The 19750-nt window shown below is 43.9% G+C and overlaps 1 protein-coding gene across 4 annotated transcripts in view; it reads right to left on the bottom strand.

Moving 5' to 3' along the window:
• Positions 1–19750, bottom strand: part of SMPD3 (sphingomyelin phosphodiesterase 3) — a 976655-nt gene that overhangs the window by 402413 nt on the left and 554492 nt on the right. For 2 of the 4 annotated variants that reach the window (XM_086947747.1, XM_086947744.1), the window contains exon 5: positions 1336–1422. The exons of the other annotated variants lie outside the window; for them this stretch is intronic. The gene's annotated coding sequence lies outside the window, so the exon portion shown is untranslated. The remainder of the gene's footprint in view (positions 1–1335; positions 1423–19750) is intronic. 4 annotated transcript variants of the gene reach the window in all.

Raw genomic sequence — 19750 nt, 5'->3', positions numbered from 1 at the left:
GTAACCCACCACAGAACGAGCTCACCATGGCGCCTGTGAATGTGAAGCTGTTTGTGTAGATGATCACGCATCCCTGCATACCCCGCACAGTCAGCTGTCCTGCCTATGCTGACGGTAGGAGAGCAGGAAACAGGACAGGTTTAAAAAGAAAGGCGCAGCACCATGAGGTGAAACATGCCGAGGATCGGCCATGCAAAACGACCTACGTTACGGGACAAATATTTTTTTATGGATTCTGGGCAACTTCATCAATGAAATTACACCATATAAAGTATTGTATTAATAAGGATAGCAAAGGTGCTATATTTGATCAATGTATTCCCTGAAATAGCATTTAACAAACCACATATTACATGATTTGTTCACTATGTGGTTTCCTCACACATCCCCATATATTTTGGTTAAAACATCTTGCATGTGTGAACACCTTTCAAGCAGAGGGCTGCCAGCTTCTTCAGTGACACTATAGCCAGTCACTTCCGTTCATATACATCGCAATACCCAAATTGCTTTGCTAACATTTGCGTACATGTTTTGTTCATTGGACTATACCATAATTCTCAAACTCCGAACGTTGCAGAATCTGCAATAGCTGTAAAGTTTCAGATTACCCAGCTCTCCCGTGTTGCTTCTTTGCTCTCTCCTGCTTTTGCCTAATTCTTTTTTTGTTTGTGAGCACTGTTTTCTTTAATGAGTTTCTCCTACTGCAGGCACGGCATGCTTTCCTGCAACATTCAGCGCGCCATGCACATTTTAACTTTTTGAGCAGCAGGGTCAATGGCGGCCGCTTCTTTGAACAGGTCTCGCATTTACAAGTATTTGAGCGATTGGCATTGTAAATGTAAATGACAATGCCTTCTATTTATGTGTTAAGTAGCAAAACAGATAAATAAAAGGCATTGTCATTTACAATGCCAATAGCTTAAACTCTTGCAAATGCGAGACCTATTGCATTGCAAATGCTTGTTGTGTAAGTGCACATTATGCAGGAGCAGATTGCTGTCATTCGTAGAGAGGTAAGCCAAAGGCTGAAGTGGGCTGGCCCTGTGCCCCAGGCTGTATACTGTAGTGGGTTAAACCAAAATGTGAATGACACACTGACAAACCAATGGTTGAAAAGAGCTGGTTCAACGCTCCTACAAGTATATTGTATACGTAATGTATTAAAATCAAAATGTCTTAGCTAATGCTAAACCTAAACAAATGAGGTAAAATGAGGTAGAAAGTTCAACAAGAAGCTTTGCATGCTTAAACGATCTGAGAGAATACACGGAACACAACAGTTGAAGTCTGAGCACACAGATTACTAGCAGGTTTAATCCCATAAGTACATACCGTCGAGAGCTTCAACGATCATCGAATAAAGTTGATGGGGCAGATTGCTCACATTGCACCAGTGACAGGCAACTCTGAACGGGTGCTCTGCAAATTTGAAGTGATATTTGCATCAATGATCAGTCTAAAACACGTCCATTTGTCACAACTGTAAATTAAAAAATATAATTTTGAACGAGTCGGTTGGTGCAAAGGTTGATCCAAGACGGGGGCAAAATTACACTGTACTTGTGTGAAAATACCTGGCGCTGGTGCAATGTAGGTGCCCTGAATAGGGAGTGATGTTTTATTACACGCATCTTTCAGTCTATTAGTCACTCCAATTAAATAAATTGACAACTCCAATTCATTTTAAAGCACCTGTACACAAAAGAAGTCGTATAGCCGCCACGTGCAATGTTTTAATGAAGCAATGTTGGTACCCACTGCTGTACCTAGAATGATGTGGTCGAGAATGATATATACAATTATAGTTTGAAGGTGAGTCTTCCTATTTTCACCATACCTTATCACGCATGTTCAGGGCATAATTTCTACTCTACTGTAGTAAATTGTTGTCTTAGATATACCTAGGGATCACTCTTAGCTGTCAAAATATACGACACAAAGTCGCAGAGGCCACCCTTACACAAAGAAATCTGCATTCTCTGCAAAATGCCAAATACCTCATCCTCTCTTCCCTTCCCTCGTCTAACAACCCCCTAAAATTTCGTTCTTCAAATTATTCACATTCTATGTCAATAGCAGAAGCCTCTGTAGTTCTTCATTATTGGGTTTCTCCAAAATGTACTACAGTACACCCAGTTCTATACGCCTTCCCCTAGTTTGCCAGGTCTGAGGCCCCAGTTAAATAGCAATGGGCAGAGGGAAGCTGTCCCTTCGATCATTGGCTCACTCAATCCACGTGGAGAGTATCTCCTGATTCCCTGCTCCACGTCCTTTCCAGGGAGAGGATCAGCTCAGTTGCAGCAGCCACAGCCCGCGGCCCAGAGAGGTGGAGAGGCAGAGTGAGGCTTCTACCACAGCTGTATCGTAGTCTATAAGAGTGGTGGGTGCGCGTATGACATTTCCTGACAAGCAGTGCGGTGTACACAACTAAAAAACTGGTTGTGAGTGTCGTGAAGTGTATTGGACAACCAGAGAGTTCTGGAGTACTAGGGATGCCAGTGAAAGGGAGAATGAGATTCTAAAAATAACATTATTGGTATCATTAATATATAGTAACCTATGCACCAACATATTTTCATTTCATTTCAAATAGGCTTTATTCGATAGCAAGTATCATAAAAGCATTTCAGAATCGTAAAAAAGTATAAAATTAGCATTTCATATCAAAGTTAAAAAATTTAAAACCTTGCTATACAAAACCCCTCTAAGAAATAGGCATCTTATCCAAGTCGGTATTCCACCAATAAGTATAAAATTTACAGATTTACTTATACAAATATCTCGGGCATAACAATTAAACAACATTACTTTACAAATCATTCCTGTATGTAAATTTACTCTCAAAGCCCTGAATTTAAATACTATTTATTTGGACATACTTCCTTATTTTGTGCTTTTGTACGGATAATCCACGCACCTCCATGGTACTTAGCAACACCACATACAAACAAGGACCTGGATGAATCTGTTCTCAGGATACGTAGGGCCACAAGGTGGTTTCTAGTGCCCAGTTGGGTGCAAATAGGCTTGAGCCATTTTGCCCTGGCCTGTTTGTATGCTGGGCAAACAAAGAGTAGATGGACTATAGTTTCTTGCTGAGCGTCACAGTAGGGGCAGTTAGCTAAAGTGGAGTTTATAGGATCCCATTTTTAGGTGTTTAGCTTTAGGGACCCAAATCTAAACTAAATACATAGTGCCCTGTCTCTAGGTGTCCTGATGAAATCTAAATAAGGTTCCTGGGAACCAACTGGTTTATGCTGGAAGAATTCATCAGTTAATCTCCCAAGCCCAGAATTGAGTAGGAGCTGGTGATTAACCCAGTTCCAATAGGTCTTTTTTAGCTCACTCTTGGTCGGGGGCCTGGTTAGTCCAGGATTCGGATAAACCCAATTTAGTCAACAAGTCTTTCATGTCCCTAAGCCGTTTAACCCTTTTGTTAGTATCCAGGGTAATCAGCTCAGAAAGACGAGTCGCGTAATTAGAAAGTTCAGGGGTGCGTCTTAGTGTTACCCAGTACAAGAGGGGACAAAGTCTGGCTACCTCACTAAAAGGGTGTCCACCCATGTCAGAGAATAAAGGCTTAAGTGGTGTATTGATGGGGACAGATACCAGTTCTCTGAGGAATTTGTTCTTCAATCTTCCAATCTCTTCAGTTTTTTCAAAGCCCCACAGTTCAGCACCCTACATTGCTGAACTCACTGCTTTTCCTTCATAACCTACTAGAGCTGGGGCTACCAGTCTAGTTGGAGGGGAACGTTGGTCTCTGGCAATGGCACCCGCCACCCGCTTGTGATTCAATAACATCTTGTTCAAATGTGTCCCCCAGTGCATTTTATCAGAAAGCCTAATACCCAGGTAGTAGAAGGAATGGACTCTCTCTAAAGGGGAACCGTTAAGAGTACGTTTATTTCTAAAATGTTTCCCAGGATTAAAAGCCATGAACTTAGTCTTTGAGATGTTTATTGTTAGGCCCCTTAATGTGCAGAACGATTGAAAGCGGGTGAGGAGTTTCTAAAGTCCCATCGGGGTTTTCCGAGATTAAAAGGGTATCGTCAGCAAACAAGAGGGTTGGCAATTTTTTCCCTCGCCAGGGTTGGAGCATCAGCTGGAACTTGGCTCAGGAAACTAACCACTCCATTCACATAAAGTGAAAAGAGACTAGGGGCCATCACACAACCCTGGCGGATCCCCCTGTTGACCGGTATCTTCTCAGTAGTTTGCCCTTGATCCCCCCATCTAACTCGGGACCGACATATTTACAGACCATGCTTAGGGCCCGATTTAGAGTTTGGAGGACAGGTACTCTCTCAAAAACATGACTGATATCCCGTCCCCTTTCTTACAAGTGTATTAGGATATAATGCACCGTAAGAAGGCAGACGGATGTACATTATGTTTGTGATGAAGAACCTGACTGCCAAACTCTAAATCAGGTCATTAAACAGACTCCAGCATTACTGACTGTAGAGCCCTCAAGCAATGTATATGTGCAAAAGCCACAAGCTGGTGTGCCTAAGGAGGGAAAGGACAAGAAGTAATATAATCCACTCAGACCACGGCAGTGCTTAATTTGCGACTGTGGTTGTTGGTGGGGGGCACTGGCACTTTTTTATGTGGACTGGCACTTACCAAGGGCAAGACATGGAAAAATAAACAAAGTGGAAAGATGGAGGAAGAGAAGGATGGAAAAAACTTCGCAAAGGGAGAACACGGTAGCCTGCAAGAGTGAGATAAAGGGGCAGGGAGTGCCCGTAGTGGATTAACCCGTTCGCTGTGGGTGTCGGCCGAAGGCCGTCGCGAGCACTACCTTGGTAGTGCTGCGCACGTCCGTTGGCCGATGCAGCCCCGCCCGTTTATTTGAACGTTCCGCACTGGCGCGGAACGTTCGAAGCAGTTAAGGCGTTAATGAGGCATGAGGTGGATTCAAGACTACACAGCCTTTGAACTAGCAACGTCTGTATTTAATTGCACCTGCCACGTATTTCAGAGCAGAGCTTTGGGCACCAGCACTCATTCATTTACAAGTTAAGCACTGCCCAAAGTCCGTGATGTCATGAGTACATGAAGGAGCCAGCGCTGCTGCACCCTTGCTCTCTTGCGACTTGTTTTACTGTGCTACTGACCAGTCAATTGTCTGTTGGGAAGGCTGCAGCTGAAGGCCTGCACCAGTAGTTTTAGACTGCATTCGGGGGTGACATAACTGGTATATTCACTTTCAACATTTGAATGAATGCACTAATATCATGTGCAGAAAAAGTTTGCTTTTTAATGTGTACTTTAAAACTGAATATTGGAATACAAAACAAACTTTATTAAACATTTGGAGCCTCATTCTGTGTGCCCCTGTAATTCAAATGAGGTTGGTAACAGGAATTACATGATCCGCAGTAACTCTGTGGATTACCTGCATTTTAACCACACCCTTCAGCTGCTGAAAGCCACTCCAGACCTAGGTCCCAAGCCCACTCTAACTATATGCTGAAGTGTTGTTTTCAATGCGGCCTGTAGCTAGACTGCAAAATTGCCACCCGTGTTCTGGATAACTTAGAAGAACGAATCAAACCAATTTCTTCAAAATCTTTCTGCACAGGATTCAACGTTTTGTGGAAATGATGATATTTCTAATATAGCGTAGGGTGGAGTCACCGAATGCCACACTGACCACAGAGGCCGAAGTCCAGTACAATCGGTACAACATTCTTTTGTGCGCCAGGGGCATACGTTCCGATCTAATTTCCATAATGCACACAACCTTGAAGAGGAAAGCGTAATTCCCTGCTCCAATTAAATGAAACTACCCCATCACTGTACTTGCCCAGGAGCAATTTATAGATGACAGATGCTGGACGCAGATTTTCAGCTGCTACGCAATTCCGTAGTGGGATGCATAGTAAAATATCTGAAAGTAACTTGCACCACCATATACTTGTAAGAAAGCTTATATTGCATGTTTAAATGTTCCAAATCTATTATATTTGTTCCCATCCAGAGTTGCTCACAATTCCAAAGAAACACTCGGTTCAGAAGTTTCCACGCGGGAACAGATCAGGGGGCTGCAAGTTACCAGCATTCTCTTAGGATCCTCTTTTCAGATCTTGACCATAAACCATCATCACCAGAGACTCCACTAAACCTAGGTCGTTTTTTTAATAGAAAAGATGCCCCTTAAAGGACTAGAATCTATACATATTTTTGTTCTAATCTATTATTTTGAGGTTACAACCAACGAGAAGATGCAAGCAGCATAAAGGCTGTGTGGTACTTTTTAAGTCACAAAAAGCCGAAACCTAACTGAGTTCTCCTAAAGAGCTCATACAGAGGAATCTTCAATGGTAACACCTACTCAAAAGTAGAAAGGGCAAGGCACTAAATAAATACTAACATTTAAGGAGGATAACCATTTTAATAAATCTGAAGCTTGGAGATCCACAATTCTTGCAATAATAATTCACCTGATCCAATAGTGATTTAATTGTAGATTGCATTAATCAACCGATAAACCCATATATTGTAGCTTCTAAACATTTCGTTCCATGTCTATGGCGAGTTCCAATTCCACGGTTCCTAACAACAAATAAATGTAACAGGCAAAACTTAAATTGTGTCCCAGTTTATTTTATGAGTGGGAAGAGTCCCTATTTATTGTATAAATTTATAGTTGGACTCTCCCAACCATTTTCTCTTTACTACTCAAATCTATAAAATACATTCACAAGTTCCCACATTTTTTTTTATCTTGCAGCATAATATATTGCTTAATTATTTTTATGCTTTTATAAAGCGCCTCTCTGTGAAGACGATGTCACCTTGCTGTACAGTCCACCAAACTTGGAGTAACTATGCACCCCTTATCATGAAACATAAAGCAACTTTAGTAGACAAATTGAAAAACTGGATACCAATAACTTTCTGTCCAGGAAAGACGGTGGAGAACGATAGGTTCATATTAAGATAATTTTAGATAGATGCACATTGTCATTCAAAGAGCTCTCAGAGCTTCTATTCTCACTTGCAACATGCACAGCTCTCCCAGTGTTAACATTCACAGAGAACCTATAAGACAGATCTATTCCAACCAGTATTGTTTGTAGCATTTGTATAGCACTTGATACTCTGATGAGGTCATGAAGCCCTGTGATTGTCTGGTTCTGTATTCTCTTTGTATCTAGAAATGCACTTCTACCCCACTGATGAGAGCGCTTTCACAATGCACCGCTACCAGTACACACACAAAAGTGACAAGGAGGTGGGGGCAGCAACATGTAACTGGGATCGCACTAAGGGCCCTATTATGTAAAGGGTGCACTTTCCCTCTTTCTGCCCGGTGCACCTTAAAACAGGTGTGCTGGGAATAAACAGGGAAAGTGTGCCATCTTACATGGAATGTGCTGCCCCCCGGGCAGCCACAAACTTGCGCTGCCCTGGGGGCAGCATATTCATGTGAACAATGGAGCAGCTGCTTTAAAGCTGCTCTGAGTTTTCACAATGCTGGCAGCAACCCGCCTGCACTTTGAAGGGGGAATAGAGATCCATAGGACCCCCTTTGCCCCCTTCAGAGGGCTGCTCTCAGTGGGCCCACTGACAGTGCACCTCCTGAGAGATTCTTTGCCTCTGCGCCCACGTCTGTAATACAGTAAGGGTGCAGAGGCAAAGGCATTCCCTGGTTTGCATGGGGCACACCCCCATGCAAATGAGGGACAGCCCCTTGAAGATAGCGCTCGTGCTTTATGTGCACCAGCGCTATAGGTATTACAGAAGGGGCTGCACAAGCGTAATACCAAAGTGCCCCGGGGGGCACGCAAAGCGGGCGCAAACACCCCTTTGTGCTCCCGGGAACCTTCCGTAATACGGCCCGAGATAGCACACAGGTGGCATCTTTACCTGGTTGCTGTTCAGGGGAAGTAGATGGCTTCCCTGGATGCAGCCCTGTCAGCATGTCAATCCCTGGGCACACCTCAGCATTAGAACCCCGTGAGAAAAGGCAGGACTGGTGGGGGGTCAGCACAGGGTCACTCCTGTGCTCCCAGGTAAGGACCATTAGAACGCCCCCACTCAGCCACGAAGGATGGTGGAGCACCAACACAGAAAAAGGAGACAGAGAAGTCTGTCACCATAGCATCCTTCAGCTTGGCACCCAGAGGTAAGGCTATATTGGCCACCCACAGAACTCAAATGCAACTGCTGTGTCTCACTATCCAAATTCCATGCTGTATCCGACTTTTGTTACAAGCACTGGAATCATTCTTGATGAATAAATAGACGTTGATGCAACCTCGGTCCAGCATTTCTTTTCGAGATCCTAATAAAAGGTTTCTTTTTTACACTGGTTTTTCTGCTACCTAAGAAAGGTTACCAGGGTTCCTGGAAGGCTGTTACTGTATGGATCCCATTAGCTCCCACAGTATCGTTAAGTGGCAGAAGGTATTTTATAACTTGAGCAGCGTTCTATCACTTCCGTCAGCATTCAAAGTGCACCGCTAATGGATGGCTTTCCCCACTTGCCCTGATGCAGCATTCTCTGCACTAGGTAATAAACATTTGATCTACTACAGAGATGATTCACAGGGAAATAGAAAGTGAATAGGATAGAAATGTAAGTTTTTACTAACCATTAATTCAAACTTTTTTATTTAGTCTTCAGGAGGTCCCCCTACGGTTATTTTGTTTGTTTAAACCAGATAGCTCTCCGTAGTTCTGAAAGTTGCATTATTGGGCAGTGCTGCATTTACTGATATGTGCGACTGGTATATGAATGGTTGGAATTACGCAGTACAATGGTGTGGATCTGGTCTCAGGACTGCTGTTTACATTACTTCAGGAGTATTACCGATACTTTACCACCCCACCAAGTACAAAACTCTTTAGACAATCTTACATGCTTCTGTCCCCTTTTCCAAATTGTTTCCCACCTAACAGGACTTTGTTCCCACTCAGATTCCTCAATTCAAATATTATTGATTGGGATAGTATCATATTTGAATAACTCAAAGGATTACCAAATAAGGACCACTGGCAAAAATGATAATTTACTGAAGGCCCCTAAAATTTCTTTAGCTTTGCCACTTCCGGATACAGAAAGGCCTTAGTTCGAATGCAAGAGCCCTAGCCCTAGACCGGAGGTAGGAGCAACAGCTCAAAAACACAAAAGAACAGTGGCTGTGGTGCCTCAGGTATGAAGTTTCTACAGACAGTCAATATAGTAACCAGGGGCGTAGCTTGGTCAGTAAGATTGGAGCCGGTGAGCTTTAGATTATCCAACAATCAGGCTGGCATATAATGATTCAATATATTATACAACAAGCAGGGTGCATTTGAGAAGCCTATGGGGCAGTGGAAAGGGAGAGGAATGTGGATTAGCTGGAGTAATAGAGTGAAAACACCTTGTTTTGTAAAATAGCCAATATTTTTGAGGACTGTCAAACCAGAGAGAGAGGGAGTGTGTGTGCATTTTTGTCCGTGTTTATGTAAAAGTTATTGGTGAAATTCGGCTGACACCTCAAGATACCCGACTGAAAGCGCCTATACCTAAATATTTATCATAAAATACATTTTTTATGGGTGTGTAAGACCCCAAACACACCCCTGAAGCTACGCCCCTGATAGTAACACATATAAACATTACAGCCAGGGGTCTTCACCACTGTCAAGTAAGTGATACATACAGTTCTCAATTGAACATGTAATACTCAACAATTAACTCCCAACACTCAACATTTAACATTCAACATTCAACAATCAACATTTAACACTACACTACACTACACTTACCCTCGCGCCACCACAGATGCGCCACATTTACAATGTGGCGCATCATGGCGCAAGGATAAACAGATGTGTGTCGCATCTGCCGGCGCAAGGTTGGCGCAGTACTGGAGTTGTGTCGCGGGTGCGACGCAACTCCAGCACTGTTCCAACCTGGCCTATCCTCAACATGGTGCGTCACACCTTATGCCTGCTTCAAGCAGGCGCTAGGTTTTGACGCAGCTGCGTCAGAAAAGTGACTGAGTGAAACCTTGTAGATTTCACTCTGGCACTTTTCCGAGGCGCTCCTGCGACGGTACGCCCTCCCCCCCTGCGCCAGAACACCCACATGAAACCTGAAGCAGGTTACATGTGGCGCAGGGCTTTACAACATGACGCATCTCCCTAGATGCGTCACGTTGTAAATAGGGTGCAACATGGCGCATGGTTTTCGCTGCAGCTGCATCACAGAAGTGACGCAACTGTGGCGCAAATGTGGCGCACTGGGCTCGTATATCTGCCCCAGAGTGTTTTGCTGGAGTATGACTGAAGAACACACTTTAAGAGTTATTTTTGTTTTATCTCCTGCCTTCCACGTATTACGGAAGGGTTAGCTGCCTCATTCGCTCAGAAGGCATCGGAGGCATTAAGAGTACTTAAAAGAACACTTCTCTGGAGGCCCATAAATCTGCTCCATGGGCTGCTACAGACGACCATATTGCTGAATCCTGTGTAAAGCAAATTAGGCCTTGGCAAGTGCTTGCATTTAGCGCAAGACACGTACTTATCCTTTATAAATTCTGCTAAAATTTTCCTGAGTGAACAGTGTTTGGAAAATTAACTGTGCCATTTAACCCCTTCGCTGCGGCGGCTATTCCGCCACAGCGCTAAGGGGGTGGGGCGGCCACACGGCGGTACCGTGCTTGTGACGGAACCGCTCCGTCACGGCTCGCGGGTGAGCTGTGCTTGTGACGGAATGGTTCCGTCACGGCCCCGCCCGTTCTTTAGAACGTTAGCGCAGGTGCGGAATTCGCGCCGCGCAGGCGCGTCGGCAGGGCCGTGACGGAACCGTTGCGTCACCAACACAGCCCACCCGTGGCTCGTGACGGAACGGTTCCGTCACGAGCATGGAAGAGGTTATAAAGATTGAAAACACTTAATTCGATGTACAGTTTTGAGATACCATAAGATATTTGATGCTTTTCATCCAGCATTTTGAAATGTTTTTGGCTTTATGTTTTTTTAAACAATACAGGCAAGCACTGGCAAAGCCAACAATTTGGCACTTACATTATAAAGGCTCAACCTATTAGATTTGCTAATGCTTGTTTCCTGTGTCAGAATGTGTGAAACTTGCTGCAGTGAACAGTGACAGATCCACACCAGAGCTCTTTGTGGTTCTTCTTGCCTTTCCACACTGGTGACCAAAGCAGCTGGCACCGGGATCCTCCCTCTAGCTGTGCCTGCTTATAATAGCGTCTCTCTGGGCTCTTTCTGGTGAGTCGCCTCTCATCCAATGACAAAGTACTCTGTCCAGGCCAGCTTGGACAGCTCAAAGCTGCTTTTATTAATACCACTTTATTAGTTAATTGATGATGTTCATTTTCATTGTCTTTCACATTTACCATCATATTAGTCATATTCCAGTGAAGTCGGGCAGAGAAGGCAGAAATCAACTCTCTGTAAATCCAGTTGTCGCTGTTCATCTGTAAAGATTTTTGTGACATATATTTGTTCTCATTTTTAGTAATTCAAATAGTATATTTCCAATTATGCAACCTAGGAGCTGCTACTCAACAATTTGCCAAATGTAAGATTTAGAGTTTGGTGGGAATGGAATATACTCTCATTTCAGAAGAGACTACTAAATCTGAAGACCCATTAGTGGAATTTCCTCCACTGTTGAGACAGTATGGTGCAGGAAATTACACCGATAGGTGTTTCTTCCGGTTTAGTACTCCATCCAGAAATCAGAGGATTTCCCATTACCACCCAGGAGGAATAATGGACCCCTGTTCCAGAGTTTTTTGTGAACTGGGAACCTTAGAGAGAATAGACAGTTAGACAGGCAAATGCTGCTAATTCCACCTATTACAGGTCTCGGGCCTACTTTCCGCCTGTTAAAAGAAGTCTCAAGAGCCTTCTTGGTCTGCTGTATTCTGCATGCAACTGCACTCCATTAAGTGTGGAAGGTCACAGACCACCTGTCTCCACATTCACCCTGAGCAGCAAGCAGCTATTGCTCTGCATGTGTAACATGCTCCTCGCTATCGCTAATGCATAATGGAAGACAAGAATGGTAAAATGGTTTTATTAGTGGCTTGTGGTAGCCCTAAGAGACTGCAAGAAGTTCACTTTTTGACGTCTGACCTAAAGAGATTCCAAACTGAAACCCATCTCCACTAAAAGAGTAAAAGGATATCCATTTAGGAGGTAACTCGCTTTTACTGAGAGCGGACTAACTATTGACAGAAAACCCAGAATCAAGAGTTGTTGCTTAATTATTTCATTGAAACTGTGCACCTTTAGGTTTCTGTCCACCATCTTCCCATTGCTGTTATCCACTCTTTCTTCTTGGTATCCCGTTATCATTTGCATCCCCCGGAAAGGTGTTTCCTCCCTAAAGCCTACTTTGGTTGCCAGTTTGACTATATTTGCTAGGTCACTTAAGACTTATTTCTTCTTCTATGTGTACCACCTAGGCCCATGAACAGGATTAACTTTGCGTGCGGGTATGCGAGTCCAGGGAAAAAGAGGTCAAGCGTCTCTCTTTACACTTGCAATCTACAGTGAATATGTACTCAGGTGTCTATTGGTTAACCCACTGTTTTCTCGGCTCCAAGAAAAAAACGATATTTTACTGCATATGGAAGAACTGGGTTGTTTATTGTCTCCGAGTACATTCTATGTTCTTGGTATAGTACTAAGGCCAGGTGGGGTTTCCTCTTCACCTGTTAATTTGTCTGTAAACTTTACTGTCTCCTACACAAAGAAACTGAGCAGTCAATCTGCCAATATTTTGTCTTTTTACAACAAAAGAATTAACACCCGCTGCATGTGTAGCAAAAGTACTTTCCCCTTGAAAATCCACACCCTCCAACTCCTTGTAGCCCATACGGATTTCACCATAGTATTAAGAGGCAAAAAAAGTCAGATTTACGTACATAAATGAATGTATAAAAGTATCATTCATGCATCCTTATGCCTATTGCCAAGGAGATAATAGAAGTTATAGCTTTCAAACTACTGCTCATGCGACACTGGGATTGGACTGGCAGGAGACATGTCTATCATTCCAAATCCAAATAACTGACTAACCTATCCACCACTTAAAATGTACTTGCATGTTTCACTATACTAATTCAACACTAATCCTCTATGGGTCCCGGAGTAGCGTGCTACCCGCCGAAAAAGAGCTTCGACACCTCGTCAGGGGTAGTAAGCGCTATATAAATGCAATTACAATACAATACAATGGTCGAATGGTCTGGGGTGGTTGATCATCTGCTTGGGTCCTCATTTCGACTCACACACCCTATGCGATCCATTGCGGCTAAGCGATCCTTGCTGGCTACGCAATGCATGTGAGCCAATAACGGTCTGTCCCAATCATAGTGATGGAACTGATCAGACACATACATGTGTCTGATCAGTTCCATCTCAGCCTGGGCACTGCTACAGCAAAGCAGGCTGGGAGTAGTTTGACAATTTATATTTGGCTAGCTATGCAGTCCCCCCAAGTTCCCCACTTTCGTGTGACGAGCTCTCTAGCACATGAAGCAATGCAGATAAGTCATCAGAATGCGTTCATCCAACTTATGGTGGTAGGCAGGGCTTTATGTCGACTCCTTTCTGTTAAATATGTCAAAAAGAGGTGTAAATATTTGGAAACATTAACCTCTGCTTCTCATAGAGACCCACCAGTGGGTATTTCACACATCCGAGGCCACAAAGTAAAACACTGAACGTTCTGATCTGCTTTAATACCTAATGTCCCATAGATACCATTGAAACCTTAGCATCTCATTCATTTATAATTATATTTCCAACGACAGATATACCAATAGTCTCAGGTTGTGTTTCCATTGTTACAGTATAAGCTTGCCGCAGAGTCATGTGTCCACGATCACCCAACATAGTCTATATACAGTTTCATGTTCTAGTTAGACATTTGCACAGTGCAAAACAACTTCTGACTTAGTTTTACACTCCATAAATAAATTAAACAAATTACAAAGTGAAGCTAGATTGTCCATCTCTAAAAGGACATGATTTTTGATAATGCGAATGCCAGTGGTTGTATATTTGGGGTATAGTCAGCATGGCAGGAGAAAAGGTGAAAGCTATGTAAAATATCTTTCCAGTTTTAGGGGCACAGAAGGGTCAGGCATCACACGGGCACAGGCAAGATGAGTTGGGAGCAAATTATGCTTTAGTAGGCACAGTGAACAAGTACCACTGGCCAAAGTCTTGTAGGATGTAAAGGCTACTTTTTGCGGGTCAAAAGAAGCCATATGTGTTTAAGGTTTTTTGCATAGTGGCAGATATAGCATCACATGGCCAGTTTCCAGCACATTCTCGAATGTAAATTTAAGTTTATTGATTTTGGTACATAATATGGGCACAGGAGACTATACAAAAGTTTGAAACACAATTAAAAGTACCCCTTGCATACACAGTAAAGTCTACTTTGTATGCTAAGTGGGCGCTTCCGCAAGGTAGGATGTACTACAGTGTGAGTACTTTTTGATTCAGGATATGGTGTCGTTGAAGAGCCACCTTCACTCCCTAGGGGCAGCACGGTGGGGATACAGCCGAGTTCCTCTTCGGAAGGATGCTACAGATTGTGCCATAGACAGCTGAAGTGATATTGCTCTCGTGGGCTGTTCACAATTTAGTAGAGCAAGCGGCACCTCATCAGATGGTGATATCACTCCATTCAGAGGAAGACCTAGCAGGTGTTCCTTTCCAACTATTCTGAGCCCTACAGTGGAGTTAGCGTGTGTTGTGCAGGAATCGCTTTGACACTGATCTTGTTAAATTTAAGAGGAAATACATAAAATGATGCTCAGAGATACCAAGTTGACCTTCTAAGCCGATCCTGCTAAGGAAAAGTACATCATCAGGTGGCATGCTCCATATCTAAGTTGGACAACATTACATACATGGTGCTAACTATAACTGGCTGCATGCCTCCAATGTTTACATTGCCGTTCCATCTGCACCTCATCATTAAAGTATATTAAGGCAGAAACACTATCATCAATAGTTCCCTAAAGCACAATCATGGAGAAAAAGCAGACAAAGCAATGTAAAACAACTTTTGACCCATTTAATCCTTGTGTTCCTGGAAAGAAAAATATTTTTTTTAATTTACGAACGCTAGTACAATTTTGTTAGACCTGCAGCTACTACAAGACTAGCCTTCATTGAAGACTGTGGATCTATCTGCAACAGCAAATTTGATGGATGGGATACATGCATCACACAAAATGTTAATACACCTGATCCACGTACATCGTAAAGATTCTCACAGAATTACAATTGCTAGAATATTTACGTATTTACATTTAGGCCTTTTGAGGCCTTTAATAAACCACTGCCTGTCATGTAAAGCTAAGTTCACATTATGTGGCTTCAAAGAGATGGCATTTGCACTAGTGGTCGGTCCTGTCGAGGACGAAGGAATGAAGTACATAAAAGGCACCTATGTGAAAAAAATGCTCTTTTTTAAATGTGCAAATGTTTTAAATATGAGTTTCATATTGAGCTTTCAATTGTGGAATCTGGTGGCAGGCAGGTTTTGAAGTAGGGTAGGAAACAAACCAATAAGGAATGTATTTATCCTTGTGTGCACTATGGCTGAAAACACTGATTTAGTAATAGTCTTTTTTATATAAACCTTTTTTTTAATAATATTTGATTCAATTTATTCACAAATTTAGGAATACTGTGTCGTAATACACAATTGAACAACATTTTTGCAAATATATCTGGGACTATCGTCTCATCCAACTCTTCCTCTCCCACTCATCACTCATGCTCCCTAGTTTTTTGCTGATTTGCTGCATTTGGTTGTTCAGTGACACCAGGATTAGTAGAAGCCCTATGTTTTTGGTGAGCTGAAGCCGCTGCCCAGCACCCCCAGTAGGAAAAATGCTCAAACTCCACTGCCTGCGCATCCTCTACCGGGACGTTTTCCAGCATTTCCACATCACTACCCTAACCCAGACCTATGTCCTGCTGCAGTCTGTTGCTTTGCGACTCGAGGACAAATACAACTCGCACAAATACTTCAAGTTAAAAAAAAAAACACTCCGAGAGAACCAAATACCTCACTAGACACGGTAACACAGGAAAATTGCAGTTTCATTTGGTGAGGTTTTGGGCAGAAATGATTCTACAACACCACACACACCGGAGTCAAATAAAGAGGTTTGAAAGAAGCGGCAGGAAGACATTGTGGCAGGTTGTAAACAATGCTGCCGTTTACCGGTTTAAAAAGCTGGCGCTCGTGAGCAGCTAAGCATCTCCACGGTGTGTGCTGAAGTGAGGTCCGAGCCTTACTCACCAGAACCTCGGACGCCCGCGGGCCGCGCATCCCACCTGGAAGGGCAGCACAGGTGCATGCGCAGAGGGGGACTCTCAGTCAGCTCGAGAAGGAAACAGCCGCTGAAAACCACGACATGCAGTCCGTTCCTTCCAGGAATCCGCCCAGGTGCCCGGTCACGGGACGGGTGAGGCATAGGGTGACCAACCGTCCGTAAATTTCACGGACAGTCCGTAATTTCGGCCGTCTGTCCGTTGTCCGTGAAGGATTCTTTAACGGACGCCATTTGTCCGTAATTTTAACCGGGCACCGGTCGCACCTCCCTAAGGCCGGCACAGCTTCCACCCACCTCCCTTCATGACGTGACATGACGCATTCAGGGCTGTTTGCATCTGAATAGATGCCCCTGCTCTTGAAGCTGCAGCCCCCACCCCTCACACCTCCAGCCCTTGATGAGCTGTTAAGAGGTGCTCGAAGGTGACTGAGAGGGGGGGGGGCTGCAGCTTCAGGAGCAGGGGGCATCTATTCAGATGCAAACAGCCCTGAATGCGTCATGGCTCTGCAATTTGTGTGAGACATTCCCTTTCTGTGCAGGGCCCCAAACATCCTACAACCGGTCTGGATTACACCGAGGCAGCACGTGGTTCTCTTCACAGCACAGAGCTTAATTACGGTCACTAAATTGTAAACAAACCTCGATTCTTTAAACATGAAGTCTTTAATATAATAACATTAAGAAATGGCACAATCGCACCCACACTAACAAAGTATGGAGGACAATCGGTTAAATTAGTTCTCTTGGAGTATCTCCTTTAAGTACTGTACATCACAGTGGGGGGTGACAAAAGTAACACTTTGGAAAGAGAGACTGACTTCTCATTGTCTTGTCCAGGAGGGGGTGAGGAGCCCTACCCCACCATGGAAGAGAGAAAGATAATGCTAGAATACCGCATGCCCACCCCTGTGCCCACCCTGATGGATCCTGGTCCCCTTCCTGCCTACCCTCCCCCAGTGATGGCTCCTGTCCCTCGCCCCCCCCACCTGTGGTGGATCCTGTCTCTGCCCTGGGTGGCTTCTGTCCCAGTCCAGGAATGGCTCCTGCAGCTCAAATGAAAAGGTGGGCGAGTGAGTAAGTGAAGGGATGGGTGGATGGCTGGATGAATTAGTAAAAGGGTGAATGGATGAATGAAAGATTGAATAGATGGATAATAAAAGAGGATGGGTGGATTGATGAGTGAGTGGTGGAAGGATGGAAGGGAGAAAGGGTAAATAGCTGGATGTATGGGTGGAAGGGTAGCTGGATGGGTAAAAGGGTGGATGGATGAGTGAAAGGATGGATGAGTAAAAAGGTGGATGAGTGAGTAGGTGGGTGAATGGATGAGAGAAAAGATGGATGGATTGATGAATTGATAAGTGCAAGGGTGGATGGATGGATGAGTGAAAGGGTGGATGTAAGGATGGATGAGTGAGTGAAAGGGATGGTAGATGGACTAAAGGATGAATAGATGAGTGAAGGAGTGAAAGGATAAATGGATGAGAGAAAGGATGGATGAGTGATAGGGTCAATGGATGGATTCATGAGTGGATGAGTAGATGGATGGGTGGGTGGGTGGATGGCTGGATGGAAGGAAGGATGGCTAAGTGAAAGGGTCGATGGAGAGAGAAAGGGAGGATGGATGGATGACTGAAAGGGTGGATAGGAGGGAGGATGAGTGACTGAGTGGATGGATGAGTAAGTGAAAGGATGGCTGGATGGGTGAAAGGGTAAATGGCTGGATGGATGAGTGAATGGATGATGGGTAGAAGAGTGGATGGAGTGTACAGATGGATATGGTGAAAGGGTGGATGGATGGATAATGGAAGGATGAGTGAAAGGGTGGATGGAGGGATGGATGAGTGAATGGATGGATGGGTAGAAGAGTGGATGTATGAGTGTACAGATGGCTAGGGTGAAAGGGGGGATGGACGGATAAAGGTTGGATGTAGGGATGGATGAGTGAAAGGATAGATGGAATGATACATGATGGATAGGTTTGCAAATGGTTGAATATGTTTGGATATGGCTGGGCTTACTTATATACTATTGCGCGACCTCTGATGTGTCTGTAAAACTTATCCAATTGTCCTGAAGTTTTGTCCTGAATTTTGACCTCCTGTCCTGAATTTGTGTCCTGAATTTTGACCCTTTGTCCTGAATTTTTACACTCACCGTCCTGAATTTACATCAATGCCAGTTGGTCACCCTAGTGAGGCAGGTACAAAACCCCCGGAGCCGTCCCTGGAGAAAAGGAACACCCTGCCGTGCGCATGGGACCAGGCGCGCTACCATCAGCCAGACACGACCGCGCAACAAAAATGCAAGTGCGTCTGCCAGGCTGCGAAGGAATCTAATGCTATGGCTGGGAAATATTCAGCAGGACTGGCGGAGGGGCGTGGCAATCTGCTATGGCTTCCCCATCGCTCCTTCCAACAGCAGTTCAGCTTCGCCCGCAGAAATGTCACCTGCAGTCCCTGCTCAGCCGGACATGTACACCAGCTCGAACATACCCATGAGGATTTGCTAAGTTTTGGAGAAAAGCTGCACAACAACCAAAGTTGCTGCGATGGGTTGCATCAAATTGGTAGAGGAAGACAGTGCCGTATCCAATAAAATATACCCCTGTTTTCCACTCCCCAGCACTGGCACACTTCAGGTTGCCGTCTGCCAACCTACAAACCTTTGTACCGCAGTGCAAAGGTGTTTGCGTTCTGTCAAGTGTAGGCTTTGTCCTGGAAGCGGAGTCTTCCACTAAAAGAACTGTTATACTTTTACTGCTTTGTTCGTGCGCTGTACCCTGCAACACACAAGCAATATTGGAAAAATGTTGGGGTGATAAAAAGTTGCCCCACTAATTTGAATCTGTCAAGCAAGCATACGTTTTGGTGGAAATCAATGTCTATAAATGTTTGTACTTAGGGATTTGCATGAAGACCCATGGGTAGTTGCATTGGAATTCCCATGTACTACCATGGTATGCTCTGTTGACGTAAAGTAGTGCTATACGCTACTTTGCATTACTGTAGGCAACTTTCCAGTACAAATCATGGTTTGCATTGGAAAGGAAATCTCATAACACTCTGTGCTGAGTTTGCCTCACTTTTGTCATGCAAACCCAGCACAAAATATAAGTAGATCTGGGACTCGTGTGTTTATGAAGTGGGACTAAAGGTGTCTGAGCACTTACAATTTTAACAGATAGTGGATCCGGCAACCGAAAAGGAATGATATTTTTGACCAACACCAGGTACAGTAATTGTCAAAGAAGGGAACAGCCTAACCAGTTTACATTTTCTTATATTTTTTCTCCAATTAAAGAATACAAAATAAATACATCAAAGCTCCAAATCTGATCGTATTCGAAGTAGTGACTCTAAGCACAATACGTCTACTAAAGTTTGTTGTAGAATATTATCATG

The sequence above is a fragment of the Lissotriton vulgaris genome, chromosome 12 (assembly GCF_964263255.1).
Source record: "Lissotriton vulgaris chromosome 12, aLisVul1.2, whole genome shotgun sequence".
In the NCBI taxonomy this organism is placed as follows: Eukaryota; Metazoa; Chordata; class Amphibia; order Caudata; family Salamandridae; genus Lissotriton; species Lissotriton vulgaris.
This window is presented reverse-complemented; position numbering and strand designations above follow the sequence as displayed.